Below are 12913 nucleotides of genomic sequence, written 5' to 3'. Positions count from 1 at the left end.
ATGACAGCCTGATCTGGCTCTCCCTCTGTACCTCACGTGTGGCTGTCAGGAGCCTGTTACAATCCCTCATGTAGAGATGAGGCTTCCAATTTAGGCTGTAGTGTCTCCTGCCTCTACCTTGACAGGAGAGTCCTGTTCAGTCCCCAGCTGACATTACAAGCACTCACTTGCTAAAATATGCATGGGAAAAAGGAAATAATAAAAGCAAAAGCCATAAAGCAGAGGCCAACTGATGAGCAAAACACCATTTTTGCAATTTGGGCAGACACTGATCCCTGAGATAAGGATCTTTCCTAGGAAATATCACACCCAAGATCTTACTAAATTCAGGGCAAGCTAAGCAGCATGCCAACTATAAAGACAAGTTGTTACAACTTCAGGACATTTTTTTCATGCCACTGCCAGTTTGACATGTGTCCCACCCTATAAAATTATTTTCTATTGCTTCTTCCTATGTGATACCACCTTTAAAACAGTAATTAGAGGACGTGTTTGTTTAGAGGAACACAAATTACTGCTTTGCTTCAGGGCCTGCTTAGCATGTCAAGTTATCCTGGAACCAGAATAAAATCATCAGTGAAAAATAAATATTCTGTGTACAGTTTCATACAGAATGTAACACCTCCCTCCAAGGTGCTCATGCATCATTTAGTGCTTAACACATTCCCAAGAAGCAGGAAATAATTCAGACAAGCATCAGCACTTAACCATTTGAGAGCAGGCATCCTACTGCAGTGATGTCTTGAGCAAGGTAGGACCATTTCTAGTTCCCAGAAAGGAAACAAAAAGACTTGGTGTCCCCACCTTGACTCCAGGTGAGTATATTTGCCTTGCCCATCTGAGCAAAGAGTTCACAAGAAACTGGGCTCAGTGCCTGGTTTCATTCTCACCGTGGGTCGATCAAACATCCGTGTGCTGTATCTCACCACAGCATTTCAGCCTGTGCTGGTTCCCTGCTCTCCAGAGCATCCAAGAACAGGTTTAAGTACTAATATGAGAAATTCATACACTAAGTTAAGCTTATCTTATCCCAGGGAGCATCTGCCTTGCTACCAGACTCAGGTATTTCAGCAATGGCAGTCAGATGTGAAAGGTTTGACAAGTCCAAGGAGAAGGGACAAAGGGTATCTCAACGGCTGAGCCAACACTCCTGAAGAGTTTCCTGGAGGTGAGCAGGAGGACACACAGTAATTGGGCAAAGTAATGGGTTTTTTCTATCCCTATTAAAGGATATTAGTCCAGGGTGGGGGTCTCAATCACCACCACAATCCAAAGGATTTCTAGCAATTCCTGTGTTCTTGCCACCATCAGATTTGCTGAAAGACCTGTTTTCTCATCAATGCTTTTCTCATAGACATCAATAAAACATTTCCACCTCTTCACAGGCAGAGAAGGGTTTTTTTGCACTTCATTGTTTGAAGTGTTGCAAACACAGTGCCAAGTACCATGGTGAGAGATAGCTATGATGCTTAAAGATATTTCTTTGAGTTTAAAAATGCACAGAAAAATGCATTTATAATATGGTCCATACCACAATGCCCATCATGTCACAGAATCATAGAATCACTATGGGAAAGACCTCCAGGATCACCAAATCCAACTGTCAACCACCTTCACCACTAAATCATGTCCTTGAGTGCCATATTTTTATGGTTTTTGAACACTTCTAGGGATGGTGATCAATGACATCTTCCATGTGGCTTTTCTGTTAATAGCAGACAATTCAGTTGTGTGAGGAACACTATTAACTCCCAAAAAGGCATGCAAAAATACTGGAGTTCTTCATAGGACAACATACCCAATCCTACTGAAATAATTGGGTTAGAGCAGAGTTGCCAGCCAGAGACTGGAAAAGAAGGTGTTAAGATATCTGGTGGGCAGAGACAGCTATGAAATGGCTTAGCCTTTTCTAAATCAGAAATACCACACACAGATTACAGAAATCACAGTGTTGTCTACTCGGTGGAGGATGTCTCCTCAGGGCTTTCTTTTCAAGCAGACCGAACCACGGTAAAGGTCAGCATCATTTACAGACAAATCTATTTTGTAATACATGGAGCACACTGTGCCTCACACACAAAACTCGCTGCCTTGGATTGACACAAATCCTCGTGGGCATCTCCCCGCAGAGCAGGGAGGACAGGAGGAGCTCAGTCAAGCAGATGTGCCATCCCTGCGTCATGCACGTGTGGCAAAGCAGACCTGGGTGAGTTGGTGGTACAAACACCTGAGCCCAAACTGCTCTGCAGCCTGAGGGCCCCTTGATCCCTGTTTGGCTTTCTTTTGACTTGGGCAATAGGCACTGGGGAGGTTCAAGCTCCTGTGCAAATCTTTCTTCAGCCACGACCACAGCCATACTTCCAGTCATGAGTCTCAAAAGTATGGATGCACCTCTGACAACATTTGGAAATGGCTTCCTAGAGTGCAAAGATGATCTGGCACATACCTTTCACTTGGCTGTTTATAGCTTTTAAAGCTTACCTGCAAAACTCCTCTGTCTGTGAAATACTAAAGGTAAATTTGAACAAGCTGTAAGTTTGCAAGAGGGGTCACAGTTCCTGTTCAAATTCTTGGCACTTGTAATCACTTTCAGATTTTTTTTTTTCTATTTTAAGTGAAAAGTGCAAAAATATGCAGCAGGAATTAACTGTTTGGGAACCTTATCAGCATCCAAGCTGGAGAAATTTTCTTGAATCTTCTCATCTTGCTCCATTCCTTCTCCATTCCCACTTTCTCCTGGTTTACTCAATCTCAAAAGCATCCATGTAGCCATGTGTCATGCTTAAATATATTTTCTGTTTAGAGTTATGTGTGTGTGTGTTGTGCCTCCAAGGGAAGGGGGGATGACTACAACTGTAATGATCCCAAGCAAGCAGAATTTTCAGTCTGTTATGGGACAATAACTCCTATTAGCAGAACTATGGAAAAGCTTCTGCTCCCACCACAGCAGACTCTATGCAGCTTCTTTGATCAGCAGTACAATTCTTCACCATTATCAAAAGCAAAGAGAAGAAAATGTGGGGAAAATTGTTTACAAAACAGCAAGACCAACTGCTCACGATATTCCACTTTAATACAAGGAGAAGCACAGCACTGCAAAGCAGTTTTTAATTCAGTGCTTTCTCCCAGCAATACTCTTGGCTTTGTACAACAGTGCCAAGTGCTGATATTTATATAACTCAGTAAATGGTTATGATTTTGCTTCAAAAATGTTATTTCAGTGTGGCTATACCGTCACTCAACCAACCCTGACACACATATGGCTTCAGGGAGAGTCTTGGAGAGGAGATGGTGTTTTAGGACCCTCAAATGAAAGGTTTAGTCTGGAATAGGCTCAGGAAAAAAAAAATAAATATTTTCTGAGCTTCTTCCTCCACTTTGGAGAAGGGAAACCATAGCCAGGACCAAGCACAAAACCACAGACACCAATGCTTTCAATGATACCAAATCACTCAACATCATCTTCTCCCTTGTAGAGTGGCCACAGCACAGGAATGAACAAGGACTGGATAAGAGTCCTGTGAAACCAATGAAAAGTGAAGTGAGCTCAAGTACTCAGAAAGAAATGTTAATATATAGGGATTTCCTGGAAAATGTATTCAATACTAACTCCTTCACAACTGTATTGCTACTGGTGGTGCTTTAACCTGCCACAGTTAACTTCTTCTTTCTCCTGTTTTTTTATTTGGAGGGTTTTTTCACTTCAGCACGGTGGTTTCCACCCAGGGGAGTGCAGATCCTTGGGAATCTGTGGGCTTCACAAGGTTTGTAAAGGATAACTTAAAAAGTAAATCCATCATTCAGGAGCTTCAAATTAAATTGCTGTGGAGGAGCTGGCTCTGCTACTGGAAAAAAAAAAAATTAAGTACCTGCCTATTCAAATGGCTGAAAGCCATTATTATAAAGCCATTTCCAGAATAAGCTCTTGGGCTTTTGCTCTTTCATTTTCCTAAAAACAAGACACAAATCACCCACAGCAGTCAGAGCACTGATTCCCCTACCAGAACCCCTCCTTTTGCCCCATTTCCATATATTTCATGTCCTTGGCTATGTGTCCCTGCTGTGTCTCACCCACACAACATCAGTGTGCTCCTATAATCTACCCCTCACTTAACCAAAACTTACAAGGGGAATAAAGGGATTTAATAGATTAAGACAAAATCTGGATTATCACCTGAAATTATTGCCAAATCAAGTCCTCTTTTCAGTATTATCCCACTCTAAAAATGCTTTTTTTTCTCCTGCCATGTTCCCCATAAATCACTGCATGCTATAGGAACACTTCCAGATACAGGGTATTCATGAGGAATGTCCAAAATATTCTACAAGTACCCAAGGGTGTCTGTAAAGAAAAACCCTGCACTCAAGTCTACATAGTAAAAACAGAGATTCCACAAGACCTATACAGTTAGAATATCAAAGAAACATGAGATCTTTTAATATATTGAGAAATACATCCACAAGTAAACCCAAGTTAAACCCTGACAAGTTCCCAGACAAATTAAAGTAATTGAGTACTTTTTGGAAAAAGTATATGGGATGTTTTTGCAGTTCTAGTGGAGAAGCAGGAGACTCCCACAAAGCCTGGCTACTGTTCTAACCAAGAGTCAAATCCAGTTATCAAGATCTACATAGCATAAAGAGATAAAATAAGACAGCCCACTTGCTGCAGTGGGTCAGATCAGGTGAGTGATTTTCTTCTTCCAGAATCAAATACAGTTTAAGAGTGCTGAGACACAAACTTTAGTCCAAAATGAGCCTGAACTTTTGGGCCATTTGCGTACTGTCTTTTTCTTGAAAAAGTCCTGTTGCTTTTTCACATGAGAGCGTAAAAGAGATTTCCAAGATGGTTCAGGGCCCAGACCAGCACTGAGCTGAGGGCTCCCTCTCAGGACTGACATTTTTTGGTTTGTTGTTCAGGACTGGGAGGACTATGATGGATAACCTAGGACCAGAGAACAGTCATCTCCCACATGGATGCTGTAGGCATAATCATGACACAGGAAATTATATAGCTGACTAATAAAATCTGTGAGGTCTTCTAATGCCCTCTAGACAGGGGATTGCAGTAGGATTCAGCCCACTGTCCTGTGCAGATAGTTTTAAAGATGCCACTCAGGTGTGCTTGAGATATTGTCAACACAGGATCACATCTCTAAAGCTTATAAGATTTCCCTTTGTGTAAACTGACTCAAAGAACAGCCCTCTACGCTTGCTGGCATCCTCTTTCTGTTATTTACTAAATCCTCCCCAAATCATCCCACTAGTAAGTTTACCTGTATCAGCTACTCTAGGAGTATATACAGCACTGAAATAAAACAACTCTAATTATGTTAAAATAAAATGACATAGGTGTTCCAGCTTGAGTAGTCATTTAATACTCAGAATGGGGAAAAGAAATACAGTGAAAGACTGCCAGAAATACTGACATCAATCTTCCATTTCAAGAGCAATTCAGAGTGATTCCAAATATAGTTGGTCCTATTAAGAAAACAGCTCTTGGGTAAGAGTGCAAACTACGTCACCATAAGAAAGAAAATCAGAAACACATGCTTCTAATGGTAGGAGGAATTTTAAACAAAGTCAGCAATTCAGCATCCTAATAGTAAAATCAGAGAAAAGAAGGGAGAAAATCTCTACGTGCCAATCCAATGCTTTCAGGGTGAACTTTGGTGATGAACTCTTGTTTGGTTTTTCAGTTTCTAGAAGGAAAAACAACTTAATGACACCAGCAGGAGCAAGCCCCACTAGGTAAGACACAGACCATGTTCCCCAACCTCTCACAGGAGCCACCATTTGGATTCCATTGTTCCAGTTCTGTGGCTACATGGAGTGAGGAGAGGGGACATGCCAATCCCTGGCAGATTCTCTCTCTCTGCAGCCTGAAGTTTGGCCTCAGCCAGAGTAGCTGAAATCAGCAGCAACACCACAGAACACCCACTGTTCCCAGGCATAATCCAGAGATGGCACAGAGCTCTTGCTGGGAAAGGCAGGATCCTCTGTGGGTTCAGCCAAGCCTGAGAATGGAGGACATGAAAAGGAGCAACACCTTTTGAACAGTAAATCACCATATGGGCTACGACCCCTTTCTTAGATGAGTCCATGCAGGAGGCACTGAGGAAGAGGAAACACATCTGCTGTGTAAAAGCCCTGAGTCCACACTGCACAACCACACAAGACAAAGCCCTGCAATCCACACGGGTGACCTCAGCTTGGGCTTTCTTTCCCCTTTTGCTTTGGGCCAAGATTCTCAAGGGAGCCTCGAGGAGTCATGTAACCAAGTTCAACTACTTTGAATTTTCCTATTGACCAGAATAGCATTAGATCATATTACCCATGTCTATTTGTTAATGATGAGGGCTCGTTTAGCCATGCTGGTGCTACACAGCTTGGATGTGTGTGTTGGACACCATAAATGGCAAGAATGATGCCTTCAAGACATAAGCACTGTGGGACACACAGGAGTTTCATTCAGCAGCAATTTTCTCAGGAACACACAAAAATTCACAGAACAAGAACTTTCAAAGTTCATGAAAATTTTTAGCTTCCCTCCTATCAACTGTCTTGTAGTACATATAAATCAGTCAGCCATTACTATTACTGTAACATAGGGGAGAACTGGCATTTCTATATGAATGCCAATAAAAGCTGCATCTTTTTGGATCATGTCATATCCACATATTTGTTGTGGCTTCATAAGACAGCGTATATAAAACAATGAAAAAGTCTTTTCCTCATTGTTTTCAGTTAGAAATCACTTATTATCCTCTTTAAAAGCAAAGCTGTGAACAGCAGCTGTTTTCTCTTCTAATTATCAAGTTTACAGCAGGCATGGGAGTGACCAGGTTGCTTTGGTCTGGAGAGATGTTTTTTGACAAAATGTATTATGCTGATTGCTGCTGCTGCATGGGAATTCTGCTTTTGGTGGAGGGGAAGAACAATTAAACAGCTGAGAAACAACCCCACGCCAATGTGGACTTTTCAAACCAGTATTTCAGCACGAGTTAATTATTGCACTCAGAGCCCAGTCCACCAAGGCCTGAATCCATTCTAGTGGCCTGCAGGGAATGGCTGCTTCACTGAAGCTGTAATGATATGTATGTGCAAGTCCAAAAAGGTTGCAGTTTAATCCCTGTTGCGTCAGCCAAGACAGGAGATATCACAAAGGTATGAAGATATTTGAAGCAGGTTGTTATTTTATTTGGTGGGAACCAAACAGATTATATATAGAAATTTGGATTAATCTCAGAAGGAGACACTGCTGGTGTGCAGAAATGTATCTGGCACAGTTCAGTGCTACTTATTTATCAGTTGTTTGTTTTGGTACAGTATAGACCTGTAATACATTATTAGATTATTTGCAAAAGCTTCCTACCAATATCCATTCTCAAAGTTATTGAACAAACTTTCAAGAAAAACAAATAAATTCTGCTATCTATATTTTTAAGTGCCTTCAAAGAAAAACTTATTAACCCTAAGAAGGCTTGCACCTATGTCTACTTTCCTGGACAAAAAAATTAAGGGGTAAGTCAAGGAGGCAAAAGCATTCCTGTTCAATGTAATACTCTATAATTTTCATTTGATAAAATAGCTGGCAGAGTAAAAGCTGGCTGTCACCCATCCTTGGGGAAATGATTTCATAGTCCACTTACTGATACAAATTGTCAGTATTAAAACTAACCCAAAGGTTTCTGCACTTAGAGAGAGAGATCTCAGACCTGGGCAATACAGCCCGATGCCCCTGATAGACAGAGATGAAGAAACATGGATGCAAGCAAGGAAAATGTTAGGCTTTATTTTGAAAACCGGTTTGACTAATAGGCTTAAAGTCCTATAGTTGCAGAAGGACAACCCCCTTACCAGGGACATTCTTAATTCAGGATAAAATTATCTATTCTGATGAAGCCAATGCCTTATGAATGTAAGACACAGTTTAAAAAAATGGAATTTCTAATTTTAAAAAGCTGATCAATGTTTCATTTGGAACAAAATTATCATCAGCATTTAATTGATCAAACTGATCACCAGGGCAGCCCCCAGACCTAGAAGAGAGTTTTTTATGTCTGCTTTTGTTAAGAGATAAATTCTGTAGAGATGTTTTTAAACTTTTTTTTTCCCTTAAAAACTCTTACTGAACACAAATAAAGTGTTGTATGAGTAAGCATTACAAGAAAAAAATCAATATGTATCACAGTTGACAGTTGTAGACTTAGTTGGTCAAATAGCAATTAATTTATGCAGCTGTCAGTTCAGGATATTTTGGATATATTCCAAACACAGAGGTTGATGTCAGGTTAAACCTGATGCAGCAGAACATGGGATAGAGTACAAATATTACCCCATTTTATTATGGTCAGAACCAGCCCCCTTCTGCCAAACTCTGGTTTAAGTCACCTAGAACTGTTGCATTTGTGAGACACAAAATTTAATTGTGATTCATCTTCTATAAATGAAATCAGGAGGTGTAAGTTGCCAATGGAGTTGTTTTAAATTCACACTGGAGTCTCAGAGAAACCTGCCCACTGATAACATTACTGTGTAATTTCATATAATGAAGGCAAAAAATACAGCAAGATGTGTTTACAAAGCATTTTAATATGCAACTAAGAGCAAAAAACTGCTTTGGACAAGGAGTACTCAAGAAAACTGTCATTTCTGATGAGATTTCTGTTTCTACCTTCTTGAACTGACACTTTTGGAATACTTGTTTTTCTTCCCTGTACATTCTGATCCACTTAGAAATGCATATTTGATGATTTCCATAGCAAGTGAGGCTTGAGCTTAGATGCAGCTGTGTACCTGGAGGATGCTTCCAGCTGGCCAGATGATTCTTACCTTTCATTTACTTGTTCTCTTTATGCAGTGTTTTAAAAATTATAACTCTCCTTCACCACTCCAATAGTCCAGTGTTTTATGAGTTACTGATGTGGATTTTAATAGTGTGGAAGTAAGATAAAGGATTATCCGTTGAGTTGCTTGGACTATGCATCTAAAAACTTACCCATCACCAAAGTATGGTCACCCTGAGGTTAGAAACTAACTGGTTCCAAACAGCACACCACAACAGCTTAGTACAAAATATTGAATTCTGCCAGTTGATGTTTCAAGACAAAAGTAGAGAATAGAGGCAAAATGCAGAAGGTTGATAATATTTAAACAAAGGCATCTTCACTTCCCTAATGTCATGAGATGTTTAAACAGCTTTTATACTTCTTCCAAATGAAGATACTTCCATGGGGGGAAAAAAACCCAAAGCCTCTTTTTTTGGACAAAACATTCCAGATTACCTATAAAGAATCTAGGGAGAAAAAACAGAAGAGGAACTTTGCCTAATGAAGCCACCTAGGAGTACACTGAGTACATCCTTACTGTTTTTATGCACCAAGACATCCTTGAAGTTTTGAACTGCAAGCACTGGAGAAAATGCTGTCCCTACTACCAAAGCCATGTGCCTGCAAACTAGGTAACTCTTAGGTTTAAACATGTGGCTGTAACAGACCTTATGAATCCAAATTTAAAGCTGAGTCATTTATCAAACTTTAAGATCTTATTAAAAAGGCTTTATGCATCTTAGCAAGTCTTTCCTTTTAGGTAACAGACAAAGGCAATGTAATCAGATATTTGTACCACTGAAACACAATCATAACCATCTTCCTGAGAATTACATACTGGAAAATAGGCCACATCTTCTCATTCTTCAGCTAGGACCTCTGAAAAGACCCTGTTATTCCATCTGTGCAAAAGACAGGCTTCCCAGGGAAGTGGTCACAGCACCAATCCTGCCAAAGTTCAGGAAGCATTTAGACAATGCTCTCAAGCACAGGGTGTGACTCTCGGGGTGCCTTGTACAGAAACAGGAATTGGACTCAATGATCCTCGTGGTTCCCTTCCAAATCAGCATATTTGTGCTTCTGTGCCACACAGGAGCAGACACCACCTAAGGGTGACATTCTAAACTAAAACTCATTCTGCTAATTTGGACCCTTTTTAGAACTCTTTGAGAAATCAGATGTCACTTCCTTGAAGTATTTTAAAAGTTGGAGCACTGAGTGACAATGTGCTTCCATGTCCTCCTTCTAACATGGATATGCCATTTTTTGAGATGAGTCAAGGTATGGGGTGACCTTGGACAGCAACAGTTATGCCAGGGAGATCTGGTAAACCACCACCACCACCCAGAAGAGAGGACAGCTGTGTCACCATCCAGCAATTACAGTGAAATTACTTATCATGCTATAACCTCCTTGGAGGAACACGGCTGTCTTGGTGTGCAGGGTGTGAAGTCAGGCTGAGACACAGAAATGCCACACACCATCCCTGAAGCCTGACCCAGCACACTGCACGTGAATGGAACTGTCTAAGATGAGAGAAGATAAAAAGGATTCTGTGATTACCACTTCACAGGGGATTGTTCTCTGCCATTTAATGTATTTTAAGGATTTTTTAAGATGGTCTTCATCTGTTTCCCTACATTTGTTTACATCTAAACTAGCATGAAATGCAATCCAGGCAGTCCTGGCTGCAATTCTTCCCCTGCAAAGTTTCCAGCATCTTAGTGATGAAGAATGGTATCAGCTTTGTTTCAGGTTTCACATTTTTTCACTGGGATGAATTCTTTGCAACAGAACTATTTGCTTAACACTGAGCCAACTGCAAGTGCCAAGGCAGAGCCGCCCTGTGCCATATCCACATATAGAGGGACAGATTCCCTTTCGCCTGAAACCCGAGAAGGGCAATTCATCCAGTCTGCATCGCCTTGATCCAGGAGATGATCTCATGGCTCAGGCTGATGTCAGCCTCCAGGCATGCCCAACTGCCCCCCTACCCTGAGTTTTGTAGCTCCTGGCTCCTTTCCATGCCTGCCTGCCTCCCTAGCAGGGATTCCTGCAGAAGAGCACAGCTGTAAGGGAGGCTCCACAAGCAGGCACCAGGGTCCCTCCAGGCATCCAGATCAGCCCAAAAGATGTACGGGGGCAACGATGAAGCAAATCCATGCATCATGCCAACAAATATATTCTTGGAAGGGCCCTACCCTGACACCACTGACATCAACATCATTAGTGCTACCACTGGGTATCCCACCCTAGCTGGTGGCTGCGAGTCTGAGCACCCTGAGCCAGCTTTGGGGATGCAGGGCCCCACTGAGGAGCAGGTTTTTGGATGTCCTGGATGTGCAGTTGGCAGGGTTTGGAGCATGGCAACACAGGGAGAGCAGAGTCAGCCTTCTGTCACCCCAGCACAACTGCAGGGGCATGAGCAAGCCAGGTTTTAACAAGTAAATCTACATAAAAGCTTTCTCAGAGAGTGATTACTTAATATAACAACCAGCTGTCTCTTCAATTCTTGCTGAGGCAGCCGATCTTCTCACCATTATTCACAGAAGAGAAAAAACAGGGAAAAAATAAAAAAGCAGCAAGCCTGTTTTGACTATAGAGTAAGCACCAGAGAAATTATGATACCTGACAGACAGAGATGTCAAGTGCTTTTTTGTTGTTGTTGTTGTTTCATTTCCTACCCATCTATCCATTTCTTGACAGCAAAAAAAGAGCTCTTGCTGCTGGGGTGCAAAGAGGTAATTAGTCATTAACCCCAAAAAGGTCAATCCCACAGCTTTTTTTGTACATCAACTACACAATCTAATTACTGTCACTTTTATGTTAGCACTTATCAACACAAGATCTGAATGTCTCCTCTTTAGTTCAGCTGGCCCTGTACTCTGCTGTGTAACCTTGGATGGAAAAATAGTTACCATAGGAGACCATCAGTGGGCACCAGCAGAGCCTCCAGACTGGGAAACTGGAGTATGGGACCACCCAGGCCTGCAAGGGCTGTATTTTTTGACCCAAAAACAATCGTGGCTTGAATAGATGGGTCTGTCCCACAAAGTCATTCAGGAATATTCATCTGAATTAATTAAATACCTGGATTTATGTTAAGGTACATTAAACCTCTGCATGGCAAATTTTATTCAGAATTAATGTAGCCTTTGATCCTGAGTTAAATTGCACAGAAGAATTTAATAAGAGGCAACTAATGGGTTCAAAACTAAATTTGGATTCGTCTTCCTGGAGGCTATCAGGTCAGCTCTGGAGGGATGGGCATTACAAAGATAAGAATCTGGGACAGAGAGGTTTTACAGGGAGTTGGTCAAAGGGCTGCTGAAAAGGAGCAAAGAGGTACAGTTTTTTAATTACCCCTGAAACCTTCATGTAAATCTTGAGAAGGGGTGATTCTGCCACATTTGTTATCTCTAACATGAGGAACAGCATTGCCTCCTGGCATGGAGCAAGGGGCTCCTTTGACCATCATCTGATTTATAGGAGAGCAGAAGCTCCCACACTTCCACCCACATTAGGAAAACTTTTCATTGGTGTTTTTTGTTTAGTTTTACTTTGGGTATAGCCCTGACCTCCCAAGCTTTGCAGGAGGACACTTCCCCTCCTCTCTCCCTACTCTTTATCCCAGCAGCAGCTCCTGGTTGTAGGTGCAGGCATATAAGGAGTGAGGCAGAGCCTGGGCATGAATCACTGCCTGAACATCCTGTCTCCTGAGGAAACAGGGATGGAAAGCACTGGCAGAAGTTTAGCTGACCTGCTGGGAAGAGTTCATTCTGTTTAACAGGAAAAAATAGCCTCAGACCTCAGTAAGGCATGGATTTGATTTGTAGCAAGGAATTTAAGGACACCTCTTCCAGGGGATATAGGATAGTAAAGAGGTGAGGGAGAAGGTAAGAGATAACTAAATAGGTTAGAAATTATTTTTTAAAATCCCTGTTCAGCAGAAAATAGCTAAAGCTGAGTATGATTTGCTAGCTGGACAGTATTGCTTAACAAGACACATGTGTACATTACTGCCATTAAGCAATCAATAAACCTGGGTGCAGGGCTACACACAGTTTCTGGTTCCTCCCCTT

At 41.5% G+C, this 12913-nt stretch overlaps 1 protein-coding gene across 1 annotated transcript in view; it reads right to left on the bottom strand.

The window, feature by feature from the left end:
* The window catches only part of LOC131592469 (calcium/calmodulin-dependent protein kinase type 1D), a 209322-nt gene that overhangs the window by 101058 nt on the left and 95351 nt on the right, over positions 1 to 12913 (bottom strand). The gene's annotated exons all lie outside the window — the stretch shown is intronic.

The sequence above is a fragment of the Poecile atricapillus genome, chromosome W (assembly GCF_030490865.1).
Source record: "Poecile atricapillus isolate bPoeAtr1 chromosome W, bPoeAtr1.hap1, whole genome shotgun sequence".
Taxonomy (NCBI): domain Eukaryota; kingdom Metazoa; phylum Chordata; class Aves; order Passeriformes; family Paridae; genus Poecile; species Poecile atricapillus.
This window is presented reverse-complemented; position numbering and strand designations above follow the sequence as displayed.